This window comes from Leptodactylus fuscus, chromosome 3, assembly GCF_031893055.1.
Source record: "Leptodactylus fuscus isolate aLepFus1 chromosome 3, aLepFus1.hap2, whole genome shotgun sequence".
NCBI lineage: Eukaryota > Metazoa > Chordata > Amphibia > Anura > Leptodactylidae > Leptodactylus > Leptodactylus fuscus.
In genome coordinates, this window is record NC_134267.1 from 144,311,022 (window position 1) to 144,319,663 (window position 8,642).

The following is an 8,642-nucleotide window of genomic DNA, read 5'->3' on the forward strand; positions in this document are numbered from 1 at the left end:
AGGGTTTTTTGTGAACAGTAAAAAAACACTGTGGTTGTATGCATGTAGCCTAAGGTAATACAAAAACAGGTGCCATTGGTGAAGAGTAGTTGCCCGGATGCTATGAAATGAAACACTGCATAATGACAAAGGAAAGAGAAAAAAGAGATAGGAGCTGCAACAAAGAAAGCACAAAGTTTAAAGGCAATATATTACCAATATTTTCAAATTATTTCTGAAAACTGTTTCATGAAATATATTACTTTTTTTCCTAATCTATTTTTATTTATTTATTGTAGATTTTTTTTATTCTATTTTCTGTACATAATTTCCGCAGGGTTTCACCTTCTCTCCACTCCTTGGTTTCAGTGACAAGTTGATAGAAGGGCATAATGGAAACAATTATGATGTCACCCAGGTAAATCAACAAACATAGGTTTAGTTCTCCCAGGATCCTCTGGAAAGTAACCGGTGAATTGTGCAGCCCATGAGAAGGAACTCATGCAGCTCCTAGAGCATGACGAAGGTAGTTTTTGCTCAGTCTCTTTTGAGAGCAAGTACCTGAACATAACCACTGATTAAGTCCATTGTGCAAAAGTATAGTGACTCTTTATTGGCACAGGGTAAGCATCTTTGGAGATGCAGGTATTCAGCCAATGATTATTCACACAAAACCTAACCAAGCTGTCCTTTACCAGTACCATGGAAGCCAAAGGGCTTGTCGTACTGTGCTGTATTACTTGACTCTTCTGTGTTTGATTATAGTCTTGACTTCTTGATACATCTGAGACCGCGTGTGGCATAGCCACGACCTGCCCTTGGGATAATGTGTGCACCCAACAACCACTCCTTCGCTTCCAGTACAGGCTCTGACATCACCGTGGCCCCTTGCAGTCTGATGCTGCACCTACTGTCAAAGGCACCAGCACCTCGTGGCTAGTGGGCAGCTTCATGAACGTGGTGTTGATCTTCACTCCCTCTATTTTCATAGACAACTCTGCTCGTGCAGCCTGAAACTAACCTACCTTATTATTACAATCCTTATTGCAGAGCCACTTGCAAAGGCTTCTAATTTGGAACTGACTTCCAAAACATCAGGCTCAATTCCCACAATACCTATTGGTACTCTAGCGTCTATACCACTACCAAACTCATCCTATTGAAGGTACACCCCCACACTTCAATATTTATACATATTTCTTCAACTTTCTGGATTGGTCAGTTGTTAGCTCCCTTCAAGTTTAGCCACTGTGCAGCTCCCAATTCCCAACATCACAGAGTAGAAACCTTTTTTGAACTATGAATGGTCTTGGGTGGTGACCTGAAACCTGATGTGAAATAAGCAATAAATCTCTACCCACCAGCTCTGATCATTGGACTTTCCACCACCATCTCCACAACTTTCACACTAGGACTTTCAATAGAATTTTCTGCAATTCACCCCTGAATCGTAGGCTGTCCTTATTAAATCCTCTTTTGCATGCCATCACTTTTTGTTCTTACGCCCACTGTCCCCATCCTGGGTCTTCCATACGATGCTCAGCCTCACCTATATGGTATCCTCCCATGAAGGCGGCCTTCTTCATGTAGGAGCCGCTAACAAAGGGGCCACAGACAGAGCCTCGGTCTGTCCGCTCCCAAATGATTGCTACCCTGATTAAATATCTTCTGAAGGTAGGACTCCAGTCAATTTTGTAATGTTTTTCAGGAGATATTCACACAGTCCCATGATGAACTGGTCTCACAGTACACCTTTGGCATCGCTGATCAGAGTGGGGTTCTCTGCTCCCTTGCTTGGCTACATGGAGATAAGCTCCTGCAGACTATTAGCATGCTACGTCAAAGTCTCGCCCTTTCCTTGCACCCTGAGAAAAAAATGTTGCCATAGCATGGCATGGGTGAACACTAGTGACGTGAACCTAGAGAGATTGGATTGCAAGTTCAGTTTAATTTGGCCTGAAGAGAAAGTTCTATTATTATAATCTTGGGTCTCTTTGGAGGCCCAGGAAAGGTTATACTTGCTTCCTGGTGTTTCCCAGCCTTCTCTGTGATGCCAGGTCACTGCTGAGCCTGGATTGTGTCAAAGTCATGATGCTTTGATGCTGTGCATCATGATGTCAGTGACTACTGAGGCCCAATCACAGGCCACAGTAGGTACCTTAGGATGCTGATATCACAGACAATGCCCGAAGATACTACGGATGCCCCGTAAGAACACTGGAAACTGCAGTAAAGGTCCAGAAAGGTGAGTGTGAGCTTTTCCTTTTTTCCCTTTTTAGATCCAAGAGTATAATAATGTGTGGCAAACACCAAAAATCTCGGTTCACCAAACCTATAATTCTTAAAAAATTCTTAATCAGCTCAGTTTGTTGTATCGTTTTCAACCTCATCTCTAGAATCATGAAAACAGCAGGCTGTAACATGACTATCTTTCTCGGCTTCAAGTGCAGGGCTATGTTACACCCTGCCACTACAGCTCTAGACCCAGGGGTGAACCTGCCCTTTTCGCCGCCCGAGGCAGACGACAGAATGCTGCCCCCCCCCAGGAGGGGTGGAGCGGGGGCAAAGCGAAGGGGGCGTGGCAAAGCGGCCTTCGCAGGCAGAGAGCAGGCAGGGAGAGGACCTGCTCTCTCCCAATCCACCGCTCGGTGCTAAGCCAGTCCAGGACAGCTTGTCCTGGACTGGCTTAGGTAAGCAAAAATGCCGCCCTCCCTGGGGCCCTGGCATAGCGCCGCCTGAAGCGGTCGCTTCAGGTCGCCTCATGGGAGGTGCGGCGCTGTCTAGTCCCAACTGGTACTGTGAATGTCACCTCTGCATCAGCACATGGTGTCGCAGCCTCCAATTTAGGTGCTGAGATCATATTCACACTCAAGGCAGAAAACGCTCCACCTTCTACCAGATTACCATCTGCGCCCATTGTCTAGGTTTGTGTTATAAATCCACCTTAGTGGAGGGGGCAGAGGAGAAATGCTTTTCCAGTCCAGTTTTATTGTTTTATAAAGTTTTGGTTGGGCAGAGAGAGGAAGGTGGGTGTAGTGAGCCTGGGCCGACCTCCAGAGCTCAGTAGGCACAGCTCTACAAGGGAAGGAAAGACAATTCATCTTTCCAAAATAAAGATGAGTGATTGATTTATCACCAGAGGGAGTAAGAGGAGGAGGGCACCCTGGCAGGGAGGCGTGGCTAAACACAATTCTCAAGAGAATAAGATACCTTACAACTGGTTACACCCAACTAACCAGACTGCCTGTGTCCAATTTCATCAGAAAAGATCCTCCAACCTCCTAGAACCAAAAACTCTTAAGTATTATTCTGTTTTTCTCCCATTATTTTTAGGCTGTTTGCTTTTCGTGTCCTTTGTTACCTTTTCTGTTATACATAAACTTGAACCTTTTAGGTATTGAATTTGTTAAATTTAAGGTTAATTTGTGTTGCTCTATAAACTCATGACCTTTTTGAACTGTGTTTGTGTCTGACTGCTGGGAGTGGTAGTTTGTGTCTGGAATTCATATTGGTCCTGATTCTGTGTATAATACAAGGTAGCAGTGTGAGTGGAGTGAGTTGACCTCTGACAGCCACACGTGTCACCTGCTACGACAGCCTGTAGGGCCTAAGCACATAAACTAATAGTTCTAGCTTGTGTACAAGATCATTACTAGTTCCTTGGGTGAGTTATAGTTTGATAATATGATCAGATAGCATGCCGTGCAGCACTTCGCTCTGCATCCTAAGGAAACTGACAGAAAATGTATAATTTGACTTGTGAACTAACTGAACTAAAAACAAATCATGAACGTCTAGTTCAATGAGAGGCATATGGCGAAACATAGCAGTGACACCTACGGTAGTTTAATGACACAGACTCATGGTGAGTGTGTATGGGAGAGTTGAAAAGAAGTGCAGGGACTGCCCCTTTCACCATTCCCCATCACATTTCTACTCGGTGCCGGTTTCAAGACTTTTATTTAATTAAGAGAGATAGGAGACTGAAGACCTACTGATAAGGAAAAATGTACATTGTGAGCCCTATATGGGGTTCATAATCTACATTTAAGAGAAAAAAAGATGTACTGCAGCAAACACTGACTGTATGGACTCCCCTCTGCAGCAGGTGCAGCAATGAATTACAAATATGATACATATCTTTTAGCAAAATTTGGCTATTTTTAATTTGCCAAACAAAAAAAAAATCTATAAAATCCAGAGACAAGATAGATAGATAGATAGATAGATAGATAGATAGATAGATAGATAGTATAGTGTACTCGGTGGGTTTTCTTCACTTGAGCCTTTGATGCATAAGATGAGTGGTTCAGTCTAGTTTACCGCTCTACATTTTTTGAAACATAAAACCTATAGATAGAAGTGCGTGAACAAAAAATTCCTGCTAAAAGTCTTGTTAGAAACAAATGAGGTAATGAAGCAGAAGGCTTGTACTTGTGATCAAACAATTGGCCAGGGTATCATGGGTTTACTTTCTGCCTATTTAAGAAGTTATGCAAAATGCAACATGCATACACAACTGGGTCTATGTCCTCTAGTTTTATATTTATTGAAGTGTGGAAGATGGTAAATCAGTTTGCCAATATCCCAAATGTATTTTCTACCACCTGGCATGCTCTAGAGAGGTGTCATTGAAAACCTGTTGTTCATCCTACTAATATTATAAATGTGAATGTTTGGATGTTTGTGTGTTTGTTACTGGATCACGCAAAAACGGCTGAACGGATTTGGATGAAATTTGGCACATAGATTGTTTGTAACCTCGATTAACACATAGGCTACTTTTTATCCCAGTAAATGACATGGCTTCACCACTGTTATGAATTTATGTTCATATACCATATTAAACTGCTTTTTCCAGCATCAGTGTCTCAGCTAATTGGAGTTTGCTGATAAAGCCTGGTCTGTTATATCTCTATGCAAACACACAGATAACACGGAGTCCAATATATACAAGCCTCTGCATATTATCTGATCTGCTCCAGGCAGCGTGCTGACACACTGGATGGAAAAACCCCTTTAATCCAAATTGCCAGTTTACCAATTTTAGGCATAGTCTATATAGAAAAAAACAATATACAACCCACTCAAAATTGTAGCTGAAATCATGCGGTATGCAGAAGTTCTCCTGAAGGTAAATGCAGCAGATGCAAAGGATCAAGAAACCCCTCCGGCTGGGGCAGCAAATCCACAAAATAGAAGTAAAAGATCCAGCTTTCCATATCTTCAAAAGTTAAAACTTAACCTTTATTTCCATCTTGTATGGAGTAACAAGGACATATGGCTATGAAAAACAAAATAATGATCTTTAAAAAGCGTTTTTATTGTGCAAAAGTAGTAAAATGTTAAACTTTATACATTGTGTATGATTGTAGTCATACTTACTGACTCACAAAAAAAAGTTAACTTGTCATTTATATTGTAAAAACGCCGCAATAAAGTATGCTCTGTTCTGCCTGTGTCATTAAGGGGTTAAAATTTTTTATTGTTTATGTTCATATATCTGAATTTTAGTGCATTTATTATACTAGCCATGTTTGTAGATTTATGTGCCGAAGCCTTTGTGCAGATACCGGGCATAGGCGAGCATCAGTCATGTGCAGATAGTTTTTGAAATCATCTGGAGAACTATGCCGGAGTTCCTTCAACAACATATCATGATAACACATTTCCTTCAGCAACTAGTCCTTTGTCCAATGTATTTTTTTTTTGTTCTTTGTTTCCTTGTTTTGTAGAGACAGGGATTTCTTGTTCTCAAACAAACATTTCAATATTTGCACAAATCTCAAGCACATACCATCATTTCTTCTGTTCACACTTTCTTTACATTGACCACTTTTCATCTATAACAAGATATAGTGGACCAACCTCCTCAAAGGAATCAGCAAGAAATCATCGCACACCCGGGAATATTTGGAACACCTTTATTATCACAACGCGTTTCGGGCCATGGGTGGCCCTTTCTCAAGTGCAAATTCTCAAAAACAGAAAACAGGGCCAGGTGTGCTGCTGCTTCCTCTAACAAACTTATTCTGAATTTGAGTTTGTTAGAGGAAGCTGCAGCAGCACACCTGGCCCTCTTTTCTGTTGTTGAGAAAGGGCCACCCATGGTCCGAAACGCATTGTATAATAAAGGTGTTCCAAATATTCCCAGGTGAGTAGTGATTTCTTGCCGATTCCTTCAAAGAGGCTGGTCCACTATATCTTGTTGTGCTGACGTCCCTGTGGTGTATCCAAGCGGCTACCCAGTATCCTCACCTCTGCAGTGAGCATTATATGCCAAAAGGGTTGTTGTGACACGCTCACATCCCTGCCAGGTGAGGAGCCAATTGTCATACATTCCTCCGCCCTTACAAGTGGTAATACATGAGGATCCGCTCTGTGCTGTTTTTTCTTGTATTCACTTTTCATCTATATCCGTTGTACGAGTTTAGGGTTCTCCGATATTCATCAGAACGATTGTTGTGTGTTTGGAGCAATCGACTATGCGAATGATCCAATGAACAATCTTCTAGTCTACCATTGTCATTCTAAAATCTAAGGATATGTTCACATGGCAGAAAATGAGAACGAATTCCTCTTCATTTTCCGCCACTGGTATTTTCGCCTGTGGTCTAGCCGTGACGGGATGCTGGTGCAGTACATCTGCCTGGATGAATGGGTCTAAACAGCAGGGATTCTTGAGCTGTGGACTTTGTGGCTGAATTGGCCGTGGAATCCACGGCAAGATTGAGCAGGATGCTTCTTTTTTTCCGCCTTGTGTTGCGATCTTTGCCTCCCATTGAACACAATGGAAGGCAGATTCCAGGTAGAATCTGTCCTGGATTCAGGGGTCAAATCTGCGCCAAATTTCACCATGTGAACACACCCTAAATGTGTATGGCCAGCCCTAGACACTTCCCCATCACCGTAATAGCACTTACAGATGACTGGGGCAGCTCTTAAATACAATGCATACTACTATCAATGCTTTATAACTCACAAAAAGGGAGTATATCATAGCCAAGGAAAAAATGGACCTTTATTCTATAAATATGTATATTACAAATGAATCTCACTACACAGATAGAATGGCATCGATAGGATATATGGATCAAATATTGATGAATTATTGATGGTTTTAGGCACCACTGGTATATATAACCCATTCTTCAGAGATGTCAGGTGACTACATGTTAGCATGAGTATTACATAATGTAAGATGGACATGTTGGTATGCACACCAAGGATCCATTAGACAGGATGATTTAGCAGCCAACTGTTGGGAGCAAATGTTTGTACAAGCAGTTGTTTCTGACAATTGACCTGTCTAATACTTTCGACAATCAATCAACTGATTTCAGAAAGACAAAATCATGGTCTGTTGGTAGCCCATCGCCCTGCCCAATACGGGCTCAGCTGCTGACCCACAATGAAAGTACATGCTCTTTCCTTTACAGAAATTGCCCTGTGTAAAGGTTTCTGACCTGATTTAAGGCAGACCTGATGAAGGAGTTTAACCTTTTAGATGCCTCAGTCAATTGTGTCTATGGCATGTAAGGCATGAAGCACATGGGCGCTGCCATATTGAAAGAGATCGCTCACACCTCCACACTTCAGAATAACGTTCTGGGACAGCAATCCATTACTATGACAAGCGGGAGTGGGAGCCTACTGAAATCTCCCAGACCTGTCATGAGTATAATTCTTATACACACTACCAGAGGCATACATTTTTACAATATACTGCAGCACTTTGGTCAAAACCCCTATGTTCAGAGTTTTTAAAGTAATAAATTCACATTGCAAACTCCTTCAAGAAACTATGATATTAACATGACGTTTTTCTAATGGCCACACTTTTTTGATATGATGAAGTTTTTCAGCCTTCTATTGAATTCTAGTTAAATATTGGCATAGGTACTGCAGTGTGTCACAACCTTTTCAAGCCAAGTACCTGCTACTGGCTGTACTGACTGTTCCAACCAAGTAGCCCCCAAGGAAATGATCTGTTATAAATATTAAGAAGATAAGTAAAATGTGCAAAATAAATCATTACAGTTTCTCCAAACGGTTTACAACAAAATAAATATTTTTCAACTGCAGTATTACAATACTTAAGTAATGATCTCAAAGGTGCCATTACATACACCCACTTAGGGGTGGGGAGCCAGACAGTAGCACCTTTTCACATACCAAATATGTCGGATCGGGGGCAGAAAGTGATGATGCTCTGTTAGTTGTTTGATATTGTGTTGTTATTGGTGTGATATTAAGCTTGAGGTGTAGAAATGCCAAAAAGTTGCACCAGAGAGAGAAGGAAAAAAGGGAGAGGGAAAGAGGGAAAGAGGGGGAGAGAAGGAAAGAGAGGGGGAGAGAGAAGGAAAGAAAGGGAGAGAGAGAAGGAAAGAAAGGGAGAGAGGGGGAAAGCGAGGGGGACAGAGAGGGAAAGACAGAGATTGATTCCAACGGTGCTGGAATCAGTGGAGCTGTGCCTTTTAACAGATCCTATGAGATTGAATTGAGGGAGGCGGTGAAAGGTCCTCTTTGAGACTAGGGCCCCACATAGTGAAATGCAGCAAAAAACAAAAAAAAACAAAAACAAACGACACTGCAGAAAAAAAATAAATCTAACTGGAAACAAGTTGGTAGCAAAGTGGGTCCACATCCACTGGTTCTTGCAG